This window comes from Pristiophorus japonicus, unplaced genomic scaffold (genome assembly GCF_044704955.1).
Source record: "Pristiophorus japonicus isolate sPriJap1 unplaced genomic scaffold, sPriJap1.hap1 HAP1_SCAFFOLD_318, whole genome shotgun sequence".
NCBI lineage: Eukaryota > Metazoa > Chordata > Chondrichthyes > Pristiophoridae > Pristiophorus > Pristiophorus japonicus.
This window is the reverse complement of record NW_027252977.1, coordinates 339,576-358,157: the sequence shown is the minus strand read 5'-3', so window position 1 is coordinate 358,157 and position 18,582 is coordinate 339,576.

Below are 18,582 nucleotides of genomic sequence, written 5' to 3'. Positions count from 1 at the left end.
AAAGGGACAGAGAGGGAGAGGGACAGACAGAGCGAAGGAGACAGCGAGACAATGTCATACGGAAATGGAGAGAGAGAGATAGACAGCAAAAGAGGCGAAAAGAGAGATTGAGAGAGAGTGGTGAGACTGAGGTTTGTCTAGTCCATTCCTGGGGACTGCACAGTGGTCATATGTTGGATGTACAAAAACACCTTATATTTATATAGTGCTTTAAAGTGGCGAAACATCGCAAGGTGCTCCATAGGTGTATGATGAGATAAAACAAACTGGACACTGAACCACACAAGTAGAAATTAGTGCAAGTGATCAAGAGGAAGTTTATAAGGAACATCTTTAACGGGAAAAAAAGGTCGGGAGGTGGAGAGGATAAGGGACAAATTCCTGAGTTGGAGCCCAGGCAACAGGAGTCACGGCCACCAATGGTGGAGCGATTATAATCTGGGATGCTCAAGAGGGAAGAATTAGCGGGTGGAAGACATCTCTAGGGTTGTGGGGTGGAGGACGTTACATAGATAGCTAGGGGTTAAGGGCAATGGAGGGATTTTAAAACAGAATGAGGATTTTGAAATGGAGGCGTTGTTTAACCGGGAGCCAATGTATTTCAGCGAGCACAGGGGAGATGGGTGACAGGAATTTGGTGCGAGTTGTGTCATGGGTTGCACAGTTTAGGATCATCTATAGTATATGTCGGGGAGAATGTGGGAGGCCTACCAGGGGTGTGTTGGAATAATCATATCTAGAGGTAATGGAAGAATGGTCGAGGGTTTCAGCAGCGGATGAGCTGAGGCAAACGGCGGTCTCGGGCGATGTTACGGAGTTGGATATAGGTGGTCTTAGTTATGCTGCGGATATGAGGTGGAAAGCTAATCTCTGGGTCAAATGTAACAGCAAGGTTGCGAACAGCCTGGTTCAGTCTCAGACAGTAGATGGGGAAAGGGATGGAGTCAGTAGCTAGGGAACGGAGTTTGTGGCGGGGACTGAAAACAATGGGTTTGGTATTCGCAATATTCAATTAGAGAAAATTTCTGCTCATCCGGAACAACACAGGTGGAGGTGCAGCTCATATTGTGTGGCTGCTGGGAGGAGGCTAAATACAACAATCCTTAGGCTCACCGAGTCCCCAGCTCAGGTCCAGTTACATTTTGCGCGCTTCTGGTCCCCTTTTTGAAAGTGTTTCTCCGTGTTATTCCAATCATGTTACGAGAGACGGGATAGGGTTTGTGGACCAGCTTGTATCTCAGAGTCTGAGAGAGACGGAGGGAACGGCAGCAGACAAAGAGAAAACAACTTCTCCAAAACGGATCCCAACTCCTCACCAATCTCAGGGAAGATAAACTCACCGCCTTCTTAGGAAGTTTCACCACTTTATTCACCTTCTTATTTGAGCTCTGTTTGGAATCCGTTTATTTTATTATTCTATTGAGTGTTTAACGGCAGCCTTGAAGTGGGAGAAGAAACTAGGAGCAGTTTATTCTCACAATGCTACAACCAGACTTGTAACCGTTTTAAGATTTTTAATGAACCTTTCACAAAATGAAGCTTTGAAAACACGTTTCCTCCTAAGTTTCGAAGGTGATTTCGGAAGAAACAGGCAAAAATCAGTTTTTGCCTCCTCTAAACCAGTCCCAAACTGGTCTTGAAATCCAAAAACTTCGAAAGAGCCTCCGAATTGCTCAACACGTTTAAAATTGATGGTCTTCAATATTTGATGTTCAGCGATTGAATAAAGTGTGCAGCTTTACACAAACACGCTCCCCATGTTGCTGAGGAGGGAAGGGCAGGGGACGAGGTGTCGGAGTTACACGTTACTTTTTATTAACATTAAAAAGTATCGTTAAGCCGGTTAGGAAGAGAAGCAAAAAAAGTTAAAAACGCAAACCTTTTTATTTTATACAACATAAAAACAGAAATTGCAGGATATATCCAGCAGGTAAGGCAGTAACTGTGGAGAGAGAAACCGAGTTAATGTACAGGTCTGTCGACTTTCACCAGAACTGTAAAATGATCGAGATGTAACAGATTTAAACCAGGTGCAGAGGCAGAGAAAGTTGAGAGGGAGGAAAGAACAAAAGGAAAGCTCTGTGTTATGGTGGAAGACAGGAGACGTTAAATCCTGCCTCTGCACCTGGTTAAAATTTGTTACATCTCTAACTTCTTCCAGTTCTGACCGAAATCTCACAGACCTAAATGGTTACATTAGTTTCTCTCTCCACAGAAGCTGCCTGACCTTCTGAGTAGTTCCAGCATTTTCTGTTATAGTTTCAGATTCCAGCATCCGCTGTTTATTGCGATTGTGAACGATTTTAATTTGTCTGACGTTCTACAGTCCAAACAAGTCTCAGGGAAAATGTAAATATAGATTTACTCCTAAACGTTTTATGGAATGTTAATAGAAACAAGAATTATGTAATGATGTATCAAATAGCAGGAAGCGAGTTTAGAAGAAACCACTATTTGTTTTTTGACAACTACAGAGAAAATACTTTGATAAACTGACAATGTACAACTTAGATTTTGTATATATGTTTGAAATAGGAGAATAAAAATTGAGAGTACAATGAAGTTTGTTTCCCACTATATAATTGGGAAGTACTTAAATTTATTCAACACTTTTAGTAATAAGAGCAGGGATTAATACCGTGCCGAATGTTTGAAAGAAAAACATGAAAAGCAACATTTGTATTTTAACATCTTTAATTCACCATATTAGTCAACATTTCCAAGTCAGACTGATTGTTTGACCTATCCAGGAAGAAAGATGAATGTTTATTTCAGTTAAATCATAGCTCTCCCTGCATTTGGTTTTTAATTCGGTGATGCACAGTGGGTATGTGTTTTTCTGCACTTGTGAATAAGTGTCTCATTTCTGACATGTTACATGGCATGGTGCAAGAAGGCCACGGTTATTAATGGAAGTGGTTGCAGTTGGAAATTGCGGTCCATTTTGTTCAATTCCTTCTTATACCTTGAAGTAAAGAATTACGGCAATTTAATGTGCTGGTTGTCTGTTTGTATTATGATTAAAATTCTAATTACTTATGTGGACATACAGGATATCAGCGCCCTAGGAAACTCACTGTTTCTGCTGCTTCTGCTGCCATTGCTAGGGTCACATGAGAGATGCGGCTAATAGGTTGACAACTTTAAAATTAATACAAATTGCACGAATATATAAGCCTCTTTCAGCTCACCTTGGGCATTTGGATTGTCTGTCGATGCATAACCGTGTAACTGAGTAATGGTTTTCTAGTGTTAATGCATTATTATGCAGTTCTTTTAAATCCCACTCATTTTTGATCAGTTATAATTTTTTAATTGATTTTGTACATGAGGAACTAAAAACTTTTAATTAATTCTATCGTAAACAACATGCATAAGAGTCCTGTAAATATCAAACGATTTTCAAGATGGATCAGTGTGGGTTGGAGCATTTTGGTCAGAGAGATAATGACCCAAGCTACCCTTGGAAACTAAGGGTATGAATGGTGTAGAAGTGCAAAGGGTTCTCTGGGTACAGATGCAAAAGTTACTAAAGGAAGCAATGGAGGATAATAAGGCCATACAAGTGCAAATGGAGCACTGGAGATCATTTATAGAGGATTATCATTGAACAGCAGAGAAGTTATGTAAACCCTGTATCTAACCTTGTCCTATTATCTAATGACTTGAGACGGTTGGCTGCCAATATCGTATAACTCTACATATGATTTCAAATGGTTGCTGCTGCTGTTTTTGTTGTAAAAGCTGTTGGAAATAATGTTGTTGTAAACTTTGCCCAGAGGTGAAATGTTCGCGCCAAAAGGAGTTTCTGGTCCGCTCAGTACAAACAATTAGAGGCAACATTGGGGGGGAGAGTCTGAGGGTATTGGGTGTGGTGGGGAGTGTCTGAGGTTATTGAGTGTGGTGTGGAGGGTCTGATGGTATTGGGTGGGGTGGGGAGGGTCTGAGGATATCGGGTGGGGTGGTGAGCGTCTGAGGATATTGGGTGGGGTGTGGAGGAGCTGAGGATATTGGGTGGGGTGGGGAGGATCTGAGGATATTGGGTGGGGTGGGCTGGGGAGTGTCTGAGGATATTGGGTGGGGAGTAGCTGAGGATATTAGGTGGGGTGGGGAGGGTCTGAGTATATCGGGTGGGGTGGGGAGTGTCTGAGGATATTGGTTGGGGTGGGGAGGGTCTGAGGAGATTGGGTGGGGTGGGGAGTGTATGAGGATATTGGGTAGTGAGGGTCTGAGGATATGGGTGGGGTGGGGAGGGTCTGAGGATGTTGGGTGGGGAAGAGCTATGGATACTGGTTGGGGAGGGGAGGGTGTGAGGATATCGGATGGGGTGGGAAGGATCTGAGGATATTGGGTGGGGTGGGGCGGGTCTGAGGATATTGGTTGGGCTGGGGAGGGTCTGAGGATATTGTGTGGGGCTGCGAGGCTCTGAGGATATTGGGTGGGGTGGGGAGGGTCTGAGGATATTGGGTGGAGTGGGGAGGGTCTGAGGATATTGGGTGGGGTGGGGAGGGTCTGAGGATATTGGGTGGGGTGGGGAGGGCCTGAGGATATTGGGTGCGGTGGGGAGGGTCTGAGGATATTGGGTGGGGTTGGGTGTGTCTGAGGATATTGGGTGGGGTGGGGAGGGTCTGAGGTTTTTGGGTGGGGTGGGGAGTGTCTGAGGATATTGGGTGGGGAGGGTCTGAGGATATTGGGTATGGTGGCGTTGGCCTGAGGATATTGGGTGGGGAGGAATAAGGATATTGTGTGGGGTGGAGAGTGTCTGAGGATATTGGGTGGGATGTGGAGGAGCTGAGGATATTGGCTGGGGTGGGGAGGGTGTGAGGATATTGGGTGTGGTGGGAAGGGTCTGAAGATATTGGGTGGGGAGTGTCTGAGGCGATTGGATGGTGTGGGGAGTGTCTGAGGATATTGGGTGGGGTGGGGAGTGTCTGAGGATATTGGGTGGGGTGGGGAGGGTCTGAGGATATTGGGTGGAGTAGGGAGGGTCTGAGGATATTGGGTGGGGTGTGGAGGATCTGAGGATATTGGTTGGGGTGGGGAGTGTCTGTGGATATTGGGTGGGGAGGGTCTGAGGATATTGCGTGGGGTGGGGAGGGTCTGAGATTATTGGGTGGGGTGGGGAGGGTCTGAGGATATTGGGTGGGATGGGGACTGTCTGTGGACATTTGGTGGGGAGGGTCTGAGGATATTGGGTAGGGTGGGGAGGGTCTGAGGATATTGAGTGGGGTGGGGAGGGTCTGATGATATAGGGTGGGGTGGGGAGTATCTGAGCATATTGGTTGGGGTGTGGAGGGTCTGATGATATTGGGTGGGGAGGGTCTGAGGATATTGGGTGGGTTGGGGAGGATCTGAGGATATTGGGTGGGGTGGCGAGTGTCTGTGGATATTGGGTGGGGAGGGTCTGAGGATATTGGGTGGGTTGGGGAGGGTCTGAGGATATTGGGTGATGTGGGGAGGATCTGAGGATATTGGGTGGGGTGGGGAGTGTCTGAGGATATTGAGTGGGGAGGAGCTGAGGATATTGGGTGGGGTGGGGAGGGTCTGAGGATATTGGGTGGGGTGGGGAGGAGCTGAGGATATTGGGTGGGGTGGGGAGGGTCTGAGGATATAGGGTGGGGTGGGGAGTATCTGATAATATTGGTTGGGGTGGGGAGGGTCTGAGGATATTGGGTGGGGTGGGGAGGATCTGAGGATATTGGATGGGGTGGGGAGTGTCTGTGGATATTGGGTGGGGAGGGTCTGAGGATATTGGGCGGGTTGGGGAGGATCTGAGGATATTGGGTAGGGTGGGGAGGATCTGAGGATATTGGGTGGGGTGGGGAGTGTCTGAGGATATTGAGTGGGGAGGAGCTGAGGATATTGGGTGGGGTGGGGAGGGTCTGAGGATATAGGGTGGTGTGGGGAGTATCTGAGGATATTGGTTGGGGTGGGGAGGGTCTGAGGATATTGGGTGGGGTGGGGAGGATCTGAGGATATTGGTTGGGGTGGGGAGTGTCTGTGGATATTGGGTGGGGAGGTTCTGAGGTTATTGGGTGGGGTGGGGAGGGTCTGAGGATATTGGGTGGGGTGGGGACTGTCTGTGGATATTGGGTGGGGAGGGTCTGAGGATATTCGGTAAGGTGGGGAGGATCTGAGGATATTGGGTGGAGTGGGGAGGATCTGAGTATATTGGGTGGGTTGGGGAGGATCTGAGGATATTGGGAGGGGTGGGTATGCTGTGAGGATATTGGGTGGGGTGGGGAGTGTCTGAGGATATTGAGTGGGGAGGAGCTGAGGATATTGGGTGGGGTGGGGAGTTTCTGAGGATATTGGGTGGGGTGGGGCGTATCTGAGGATATTGGTTGGGGTGGGGAGTGTCTGTGGATATTGGGTGGGGCGGGTCTGAGCATATTGGTTGGGGTGGGGAAGATGTGCGGATATTGAGTAGGGTGGGGAGTGTCTGAGGATATTGGGTGGAGTGTGTCTGAGGATATTGGGTGGGGTTGGGAGTGTCTGAAGATATTGGGTGGGGAGGAGCTAAGGATATTGGTTGGGGTGGGGAGGGTGTGCGGATATTGGGTGGGTTGGGGAGTGTCTGAGGATATTGGGTGGAGAGTGTCTGAGGATATTGGGTGTGGTAGGGAGGGTCTGACGATATTGGTTGGGGAGGATCTAAGGATACTGGGTGGGGTGGGGAGGGTGTGAGGATATTGAATGGGGTGGGAAGGATCTGATGATATTGGTTGGGGTGGGGAGGTTCTGAGGGATTTGGGTGGGGTGGGGAGGCTCTGAGGATATTGGGTGGGGTGGGGAGGGTGTGAAGATTTTGGGTGGTGTGGGGAGGTTCTGAGGATATTGGGTGGGGTGCGGAGGGTCTGAGGATATTGGGTGTGGTGTAGAGTGTCTGAGGATATTGGGTGGGATGGGGAGGGTCTGAGGATATTGGGTGGGGTGGGGAGGGTCTGAGGATATTTGGTGAGGTGGGGAGGGTCTGAGGATTTTGGGTGGGGTGGGGGTGTATGAGGATATTGGGTGTGGAGGGTCTGAGGATATTGGGTGGGGTGGGGAGGATCTGAGGATATTGGGTGGGGAGGAGCAATGGATACTGGTTGGGGTGGGGAGGGTGTGAGGATATTGGATGGGGTGGGAAGGATCTGAGGATATTGGGTGGGGTGGGGCGGGTCTGAGGATATTGTGTGGGGTGAGGAGGGTTTGAGGATATTGGGTGGGGTGGGGAGTGTCTGAGGATATAGAGTGGGATGGGGAGGGTCTGCGGATATTGGTTGGGGTGGGGAGGTTCTGAGGATATTGGGTGGGGTGGGGAGGCTCTGAGGATATTGGGTGGGGTGGGGAGGGTGTGAAGATTTTGGGTGGTGTGGGGAGGTTCTGAGGATATTGGGTGGGGTGTGGAGGGTCTGAGGATATTGGGTGTGGTGGAGAGTGTCTGAGGATATTGGGTGGGATGGAGAGGGTCTGAGGATATTGGGTGGGGTGGGGAGGGTCTGATGATATTTGGTGGGGTGGGGAGGGTCTGAGGATATTGGGTCGGGTAGGGAGTGTATGAGGATATTGGGTGGGGAGGGTCTGAGGATATTGGGTGGGGTGGGGAGTGTCTGAGGATATTGGGTGGGGTGGGGAGGGTCTGAGGATATTGGGTGGGGTGGGGAGGGTCTGAGGATATTGGGTGGGCTGGGGAGGGTTTGAGAATATTGGGTGGGGTGGGGAGGGTCTGAGGATATTGGGTGGGGAGGAGCTATGGATACTGGTTGGGGTGGGGAGGGTGTGAGGATATTGGATGGGGTGGGAATGATATGAGGATATTGGGTGGTGTGGGGCGGGTCTGAGGATATTGTGTGGGGTGGAGAGTGTCTGATGATATTGGGTGGGGTGTGGTGGAGCTGAGGATACTGGGTGGGGTGGGGAAGGTGTGACGATATTGGGTGTGGTGGGAAGGGTCTGAGGATATTGGGTGGGGAGGGTCTGAGGCTATTGGATGGTGTGGGGAGGGTCTGAGGATATTGGGTGGGGTGGGGAGGGTCTGAGGATATTGGGTGGGGTGGGGACTGTCTGTGGCTATTGGGTGTGGTGGAGAGTGTCTGAGGATATTGGGTGGGATGGGGAGGGTCTGAGGATATTGCGTGGAGTGGGGAGGGTCTGAGGATATTTGGTGGGGTGGGGAGGGTCTGAGGATATTGGGTGGGGTGGGGAGTGTATGAGGATATTGGGTGGGGAGGGTCTGAGGATATTGGGTGGGGAGGAGCTATGGATACTGGTTGGGGTGGTGAGGGTGTGAGGATATTGTGTGGGGTGGAGAGTGTCTGAGGATATTGGGTGGGGTGTGGTGGAGCTGAGGATATTGGGTGGGGTGGGGAGGGTGTGAGGATATTGGGTGTGCTGGGAAGGGATTGAGGATATTGGGTGGGGAGGGTCTGAGGCTGTTGGATGGTGTGGGGAGGGTCTGAGGATATTGGGTTGGGTGGGGAGTGTCTGAGGATATTGGGTGGGGTGGGGAGGGTCTGAGGATATTGGGTGGAGTAGGGAGATGTGTGAGGATATTTGGTGGGGTGGAGAGGATCTGAGGATATTGGTTGGGGTGGGGTGTGTCTGTGGATATTGGGTGAGGTGGGGAGCGTCTGAGGATATTGGGTGGGGTGGGGAGCGTCTGAGGATATTGGGTGGGGTGGGTAGGGTCTGAGGATATTGGGGGGGGTGGGAAGTGACTGAAGATATTGGGTGGGGTGGGGAGGGTCTGAGGATATTGGGTGGGGTGGGGAGGAGCCAGGGCATCATCGACATGACAATGGCTCAGAGACAGATAACAAAGAGCATTGATGACTGGTTGTTGTTCAGAATGGAGGGAGCTGTACTGCTCCCTCCAGTCGTATTAGGAGGACTGTATTTTTGATATGTATTCATGAACCCAAGATCTGGGTATATATGTTATCATTTTATAGTTTGTAGATGATACAAGAGGACGAAGTGCAGTCCACAATGAGGACAATCGTAATAGTTTTCAGGAGGGTATGGACTGACTGAGTGAATATGAGAAGGTTTAAGCTGATCATTGGTAAAAAGGACAATGATTTCACATTTTCAAACTCACTCTGATTCCTGAATATCAAGTTATCTCCTCACTCAGTTTAATGCTATTTCGAAACATAGAAACATAGAAGATCGTGCAGGAGTAGGTCATTCGGCCCTTCGACACTGTACCGCCATTCAATAAGATCATGGCTGATCATTCCCTAAGTACCCCTTTCCTGCTTTCTCTCTATACCCCTTGATCCCCTTAGCCGTAAGGGCCATAACTAACTCTCTCTTGAATATATCCAATGAACTGGCATCAGCAACTCTCTGCAGCACGGAATTCCACAGGTTAACAACTCTCTGAGTGAGGAAGTATCTCCTCATCTCAGTCCTAAATGGCCTCCCCCTTATCCTATCTCAACGTCCCTTGGTTCTCGACTTCCCCAACATCGGGAACATTCTTCCCGCATCTAACCTGTCCACTCCCGTCAGAAGCTTATCTGTTTCGATGAGATCCCCTCTCATTCTTCAGAACTCCAGTGAATAAATGCCCAGTTGAACCATTCTCTCCTCATATGACATTCCAGCCATCCGTGGAATCAGTCTGGTGAACCTTCGCTGCACTCCCTCAATAGCAAGAACGTCCTTCCTCAGATTAGGAGACCAAAACAGAACACAATATTCCAGGTGAGGTCTCCTCCAGGCCTTGTACTACTGCAGTAAGACCTCCCTGCTCCTAGACTCAAATCCTCTCGCTATGAAGGCAAACATACCCTTTGCCTTCTTCACCGCCTGCTGTACCCGCATGCCCACTTTCAGAGACTGATGAACCATAACACACAGGTCTTGTTGCACCTCTGCTTTTCCTAATCTGCCACCATTGAGATAATATTCTGCCTTCGTGTTTTTGCCCCCAAAATGGATAACCTCACATGTATCCACATTATACTGCATCTGCCATGCATTTGCCCACTCACCTAACTTGTCCAAGTCACCCTGAAGCCTATTACCGCCCTCCTCACAGCTCACACCGCCACCCAGTTTAGTTTCATCCGCAAACTTGGAGATATTACACTCAATTCCTTCATCAAAATCGTTAATGTCTTTGGAAAGAGCTGGGGTCCCAGCACTGAGCCCTGTGGCACCCAACTAGTCACTGTTTGCCATTTTGAAAATAACCCGTTTATCCCGAATCTCTGCTTCCTGTCTACCCACAGTTCTCTATCCACGTCAGTAAGTTACCCCCAATACCATGCGCTTTGATTGTGCACACCAAACTCTTGTGCAGGACCTTGTCATAAGCCTTTTGAAAGTCCAAATACACCACATGCACTGGTTCTCCCTTGTCCAGTTTGTTAGTTACATCTACAAACAATTCCAGAAGATTCGTCAAGCATGATTTCCCTTTCATAAATCCATGCTGACTTGGGCCGATCTTGTCACTGCTTTCAAAATGCGCTGCTATTTCATCCTTTATGATTGATTCCCACATTTTCCCCACTACTGTTGTCAGGCTAACCGGTCAATAATTAGCGATTTTCTGTCTCCCTCCTTTTGTAATAAGTGGTGTTACAACAGCTACCCTCCAGTCCATAGGAACTGATCCAGAGTCGATAGACTGTTGGAAAATGATCACCAATGAATCCGCTATTTCTAGTGCCACTTCCTTACGTACTGTTGGATGCAGACTCTCTGGCCCCGAGGAATTATCGGCCTGCAATCCCATCAATTTACCTAAATCAATTTCCCGCTTAATAAGGATATCCTTCAGTTCCTCCTTCTCACTAGACCAACTGTCCCCTAGTACAGTAGTGTCTTCCTTCGTGAAGACACAAACGAAGTATTTGTTCAATTGGTCTGCCATTTCTTTGTTCCCCATTATAAATTCACCTGAATCCGACTGCAAGGGACCTACGTTTGTCATCAACAATCTTATCCTCTTCACATATTTATAGAAGCTTTTGCAGTAAGTTTTTATTTTCCCTGCAAGCTTCCTCTCGTACTCTATTTTTTGAGCCAATGTATTTGCCTCTTCCTTGGCTTTAACAGTATCCTTAATTGTCCTTGTTAGCCACGATTGAGCCTTCTTCTCCGTTTTATTTTTACTATAGACAGGGATGTGCAATTGCTGAAGTTCACTCATGTGATCTTTAAATGTTTGCCATTGCTTATCCACCGTCAACCATTTAAGTATCCTTTGCCAGTCTATTCGACTCAATTCACGCCTCATACCATCAAAGTTCCCTTTGCTTAAGTTTCAGGATTCTAGTTTCCGAATTAACTGTGGCACTCTCCAACTTAATAAAGAATTCTAACATATTATGGTCACCCAAGGGGTCTCGCACAATAAGATTGCTAATTCGTCCCTTCTCATCACACATCACCCAGTCTAGGATGGCCAGCTCTCGAGTTGTTTCCTCGACATTTTGTTCTCGAAAACCATCCCTAATCCACGCCAGGAAATCCTCCTCCACCGCATTGCTACCAGTTTGGTTAGCCCAATCAATATGTAGATTAAAGTCGCCCATGATAACTGCTGTACCTTTATTGCACACATCCCTTATTTCTTGTTTGATGCTGTCCCCAACCTCACTGCTACTGTTTGTTGGTCTGTACACAACTTCCACGAATGTTTTCTGCCTTTTGGAATTCCGCAGCTCCACCCATACCGATTCCACATCACCCAGGCTCATGTCCCTCCTTAGTATTGCATTAATTTCCTCATTAACCAGCAACGCCACCCCGCCTCCTTTTCCTCTCTGCCTATCCTTCCTAAATGTTGAATACCCCTGGATGTTGAGTTCCCAGCCTTGGTCACCCTGGAGCCATGTCTCCGTGGTATCAGTCACATCATATCCGTTAATTGCTAACTGTGCAGTTAATTCTTCCACCTTTTTCCGAAAACGCCTCACGCTGAGGCACAGACCCTTCAGGGTTGTTGTTTTAACACACTTTGCCCCTTTAGAATTTTTCTGTAATGTGGCCCTCTTTGTCATTTGCCTTGTGTTTCTCTGCCCAACACTTTTACTATTCTCCTTTCCATCTTTTGCTTCTGCCTCCATTTTATTTCCCTCTGTCTTCCTGCATAGGTTCCCATCGCTGTGCCATGTTAGTTTAACTCCTCCCCAACAGCACTAGACAATGCTCCCCCTAGGACATTGGTTCTGGTCCTGTCCTGGTGCAGACCGTCCGGTTTGTACTGGTGCCACCTTCCCCAGAACAGGTTCCAGCGTCCAAGGAAATTGAATCCCTCCCTCTTGCAACACTCCTTAAGCCACGTATTCATCTGAGCTATCCTGTGATTCCTACTCTGACTAGCACGTGGCACTGGTAGAAATCCTGAGATTACTACCTTTGAGGTCCTACATTTTAATTTAGATCCTAGCTCCCTATATTCGACTCGGAGGATCTCATCCGTATTTTACGTATATCGTTGGTACCTGTATGCACAATGACAACTTGCTGTTCACCCTCCCTTTTCGAAATGTCCTGCACACGCTCCGAGACATCCTTGACCCTTGCACCAGGGAGGCAACATGCCATCCTGGAGTCTCGGTTGCGGCCGCAGAAACGCCTATCTATTCCCCTTACAATCGAATACCCTAACACTATAGCTCTTCCACTATTTTTCCTGCCCTCCTGTGCAGCAGAGCCACCCACAGTGCCATGAGCTTGGCTGCTGCTGTTTCCCCTGATGACTCACTCCCCTCAACAGTACCCAAAGTGGTGTATCTGTTTTGCAGCGAAATGACTGCAAGGGACTCCTGCACTACTTTCCTTGCACTGCTCTTCCTGCTGGTCAGCCATTTACTATCTGACTGTGTACCCTTCACCTGCGGTAAGACCAACTCACTAAACGTGTTTTCACGTCATTCTCAGCATCGTGGATACTCCAGAGTTCATCCACCCGCAGCTCCAGTGCCTCAATGCGGTCCATCAGGAGCTGGAGGCGGATGCACTTCCCACACACTTCGTCGTCAGGGACACCGGAGGCGTCCCAGACTTCCCACGTAGTACAGGAGGAGCACAACACGTGTCCGAGCTCTCCTGCCATGTCTGAACTTGTCAACTACAATGCTAAAAGGTTACTTACTGATCGAGAAAGAAAAATGAAAATCTACTTACCAATTTTGCATTAATCGAATAACTTATCAGTGGAGCCTTAAACAGGCCTTAAATGCCCAGCAACTGTATTCAGGCTGGGGGGCCTGAAAGCTACAGAGCAGCCCATGACCTGATCATCCAATTCCAGGATGGTGTTTCAATTCCCTTACAGCATAACCCTAACTCTGATTCAAATGGGCAGACACATGGCAGCTTAAATTTAACACAGAGAATTGTGAAGTAAGGTATGTTGGTAGGAAGATTGAGGAGCGGCAATATGAACCAAATTGTACAATTTAAAGGGAGAGCAAGGACATAGCGACCAGGGGGTGTATTTACACTCATCTTTGAAGGCTGCCGGATAAGGTGAAAAGGATGTTAAATGTCCTTCTCTGCCATTTGCATCATTAAGAGAGCAATAGAGCACAAAAGCAAGGATGTTATGTTAAGATATTATAAAACACAGCTTCGGCTTCAGCTGGGGTATGGTGTTCATTTCAGGGCACCTCACGTTGGGAAAGATGTCAAGGCACTGGAGCATGTACAGAAGAGAAAGGCTAGAGTGGGTCCATGGATGATGGTCTTCAGTTACGTGAAGGCACTGGAGAACTGGGGTTCTTCTCCTTAGAACAGAGGATGTTCAGGGCAGATTGATCAGAATGGTACCAGGAATGGGAACGTCAGTTATATGGATTGAATGGAGATACTGGTGTTGTTCTGATTTGAGCAGAGATGGTCAAGTGTTTCTGTCGGTATATGAATGAAAAACGTGGCAAAGTAAATGTTGGTCCCTGAGAGGACGAGACCGGGGAACTAGTAATGGAGAACATGGAGATGGCAGAAACTCTGAACAATTATTTTTTATCAGTCTTTACGGTAGAAGATACAAACAATATTCCGACAGTGGATAGTCATGGGGCTGTAGCGGGGGAGGAACTTAACACAATGAAAATCATTAAGGAGGTGGTTCTCAGTATTATAATGGGACAAAAGGCAGGTAAACCCCTTGGACCTGATGGCTTGCATACTAGGGTCTTAAGATAAGTAGTGGCAAGGATTGTGGATGCATTGTTTGAATTTACAAAAATTCCCTGGATGCTGGAGAGGTCCCAGCAGATTGGAAAACTGCAAATGTAACGCCCCTATTTAATAAAGAAGGCAAACAAAAAGCAGGAAACTATAGACCAGTTAACCTAACATCTGTGCTTGGGAAAATGTTGGAGTCCATTATTAAAGAAGCAGTAGCAGGACATTTGGATAAGCAAAATTCGGTCAGCCCGAGTAAGCATGGATTTAAGGAGAGGAATTCATGTTTGACAAATTTGCTGGAGTCATTTGAGGATGTAACGAACAGAGTAGATAAAGGGATGTGGTGTATTTCGAATCCCAGAAGACATTTGACAAGGAGGCATATAAAAGGTTACTGCACAAGATAAAAGTTCACGGGGTTGGGGGTAATATATTAGCATGGATAGAGGATTGGCTAACTAAAAGAGAACAGAGATTCAGGATAAATGGTTAATTTTTTGGTTGGCAATCAGTAACTCGTGGGGTGCCACAGGGATCGGTGCTGAGACCCCAACTATTTACAAGCTATACTAATGACTTGGAAGAAGGGACTGAATGTAACGTAGCCAAGTTCACTGACGATACAATGGTGGAAGAAAAAGCAATGTGTGAGGTGGACACATACAATCTGCAAAAGCACATAGACAGGCTGAGTGAGTGGGCAAAAAATTGGCAAATGGAGTATAATGTTGGAAAGTGTGAGGTCATGCACTTTGGCAGAAGAAAATCAAAGAGCAAGTTAATATTTAATGGAGAAAGTTTGCAAAGTGCTGCAGTACAGCGGGAACTTGGGGAACTTGTGCATGAAACACAAAATGATAGAATGCAGGTAAAGATATTCATCAGGAAGCCCAATGGTATCTTGGCTTTTATTGCAAAGGGGATGGATTATAAAAGCAGGGAAGTCTTGCGACAGTTGGACAATGTATTGGTGAAGCCACACCTGGAAAACTGCGTGCAGTTTTGGTTTCCGTATTTAAGAAAGGCTATACTTGCTTTGGAGGAAGTTCAGAGAAGGTTTACTAGGTTGATTCCGGAGATGTCGTAGTAGACTTATGAAGAAAGGTTGAGTAGGTTGGCTGTTGTTCTTTGGAGTTCAAAAGAATGCGAGTTGATATTATCGAAACGTATAAGATTATGAGGGGGCTTGACAAGTTGGATGCAGAGAGGATGTTTCCACTGATGCGGGAGACTAGAACTAGCGGGCATGGTCTTAGAATAAGGGGCCGCACATTTGAAACTGAGATGAGGAGGAATTTCGTCTCTCAGAGGGTTGTAAATCAATAGAAATTGCTTTCTCGGAGAGCTGTGGAAGCTGGGATATTGAATACACTTAAGACATAGATAGACAGTTTCTTGAGCGATAACGAGATAAGGGGTTATGGGGAGTGGGCTTGATTGTGGAGCTGAGTCCAGGATCAGATCATCCATTATATTATTGCATGGTGGAGCAGGCTCGAGGGGCCGAATTGCCTGCTCCTGTTCCTATTCCTTATGTACTCATTTTCTTATGTTAATGAGAGATTGGCCAGAATGGTTCCCTGAATATGGTCCTTCAGTTACGTGGAGAGACGGGAGATGCTGGGGCTGTTCTCCTTTGAGGTGAGATGGTTACGGGAGATTGACCAGAATTGCTCCAGGGATGGGCTATTTCAGTTAGGTGGAGAGATTGTAGAAGCTGGGTATGTTGTGCTGAGAGCAGAGAAGGCTAAGAAGATATTCAATAGACGTCTTCAAAGTCCTAAATAGTTTCAATAAATTAATAAAGGAGCAAGTGTTTCCAATGACAGTGGGCCGGTAACCAGAGGACACAGATTTAATGTGATTGACAAAAGAACCAGAATTGACTGAAGGAAGATTTTGTTTAAACGGCGAGTTGTTGTGATCTGGAGTGAACTGTCTGAAAGGGTGGTGGAAGCAGATTCAATCGTAACTTTCAAAAGGGAATTTGCCAAAATACTTGAAGTAAAAAAGATACAGGGCATAGAGCAGAGGAGTGGGATTAATTGGAAAGCTCTACCAAATAGACAGAGCTGGCACGATTTGCCGAATGGACTCTCTCTGCGCTGTACAATTCTATGGTTCTACAATCACCTACCCCTTTGGAAATAAGAAACTGAATGGGCCAGGAGAGTAAAATGAACTTGTGGTTCAGGTGAACAAATCATTAAAAACTGTATCACAGGTCAGCAAAGCGATTCAAATGAAACAGTAAATTAGGGTTTATTTGTAAGCCAATTTAAATCAAAAGCAGCGAAACTGGCAAAGGTGAGAAGTGATGTTCCACAAGCATCGATGCTGGTACCACTCCTGTTCAACATTTACATAATCAATTCGGACTGGGGAATCGGGAGTGACATTTTACAATGGGCGTGTGTCGTTAACACTGAGGAGCTAAGCGGCAAAAACATTCAATACAATAATAAACTTGCAAAATGGGCGTGTAATTGGCAAACGAATATCTGTTGTGTATCTGTAAAGCATGCACTCCCATGTTCCACCAGCAGGAAGCGCATCCCCTGAAGTCGCAAGGGATCGCAGCATCCCTTGGGAGCACTGTATACAAGCCGGCCTCTAAGGCCTGTTCCTCACTCTGGAGTGTCTTAATAAAGACTGAGGTAATTGTTACTTTAACCTCCCTATGTGCTGTCTCATCTGTGTTAGGAACACAATACATCAATGTAGAGGAGTGTGAGTTGGTGCGTTTTAATAGGAAGAATATGAAGGTGAGATTCTCCTTGGAACATAATTATCTAAACAGGAATGAGGAACAGAGGGATGGGACAGTACACTTACACCAATCACTAAATGTAGCGATGCAGGTTCATCAATCCATAAAAAACAAAGAACAGGCTTGTTTTCATGTCTAGAGGGATAGACTTGTAAAACATTGAAGTTATGTAAGCTTGTATGGATCCTTGGTGTAAATATTATAAAATGACAGCGAGGCTCTGGAGAAGGTGCAAAATGTATTTCCTGCAATGATACCAGAACTGAGTGGGTATATTATCTGGAAATGTTGAACAGGCCGTCGCTCTTTTCTTTAACAAAGAGAAGACTCAGGGATGGTCAGAATGTGCCTTTCTGGATAGGAAAGGCTTTGATAGGGTAGAGGGAGAAAAGATGTTTCCACTTGTGAGAGAGACCAAATCTCAGGGACATAGATTGAAGACAGCCATTAATAAATCCAACAGGGAATAGAGGTCACCTTGACACCGAGGCACAAAAGGAGGTTTTAGCAAATAATCTTCATCAAATATTTGTCTTAAGGGGAATCTTAAAGGAGGAGGAGAGTTAGCGAGGAATAGAGGTTTAGGAAGAGAATCCCAGAGCTTGGGAGCCAGGTAGCTGAAGGAGGAGGAGAGTTAGAGGTGGAGAGGGTTAGGAAGAGAATTCAAGAGCTTGGGACCCAGGCAGCTGAAGGAGGAGGAGAGTTAGAGGTGGAGAAAGTTAGGGAGAGAATCCCAGAACTTGGGACCCAGGAAGCTGAAGGAGGAGGAGAGTTAGAGGTAGAGAGGGTTAGGGAGAGAATCCCAGAACTTGGGACCCAGGAAGCTGAAGGAGGAGGAGAGTTAGAGGAGGAGAGTGTTAGGGAGAGAATCCCAGAGCTTGGGACCCAGGAAGCTGAAAGCCTGGCTTCCATTGGTGGAGCAGTTTAAATCTGGGATGTGCAATCTGCCAGATTTGGAGCAGCACAGAGATCTCGGGAGCTCTAAGTGCTGGTGCAGGTTACAGAGGCCGTGAAGTGACTTGAAATGAAAAATGATCATATTAAAATTGAGGCTGTTGGACAGGGAGCCAATGTAGGTCAGCGAGCACAAGTTTATTGCGATAACGCGCAAGATAGCACACAGGCAGCAATGTTTTGGATGAGCTCAAGTATATGGATGGTGTGAGATTGGAAGCCCCCAGGAGAGCATTGGAGGAGTCATATCTCGAGCAATTAAAGGCACGGATGAAGGTTTTAGAAGCAAATGAACTGAGTCAGGCGATGTAACAGAGGCACAAAGATGCCATCCTGGTAATGGAGGGGATATGGTGTTGGAAGATCATCTCCTGCTCAAATAAGACACCAAGGCTGCTAACGGCTGGGTCAGCCTTAGACTGGTGACAGGGAGAGGGATGGAGCCGGTGGTTAGGGCAGTGGAGATGGTGACGGGGGCCACTGGTACATTCACAAAATGTTGGTTTGACGGAACCAGAACTGAAAGATAACAGTTATCAGGAACGATTGAACAGGTTGTGCTTGGTTCCTTTAGAAGACAGAGAACATAGAGGAGTCCTGATAGAAGTCTTGTAAATTAAGATTGTTTTGGAGCAGTTCGATTGGGAGAGAAAAGTTTATACTCGTGGGAGCATCCAAATCTGTGGAGCTATAAGTGCCAGATAATCACTAATAAC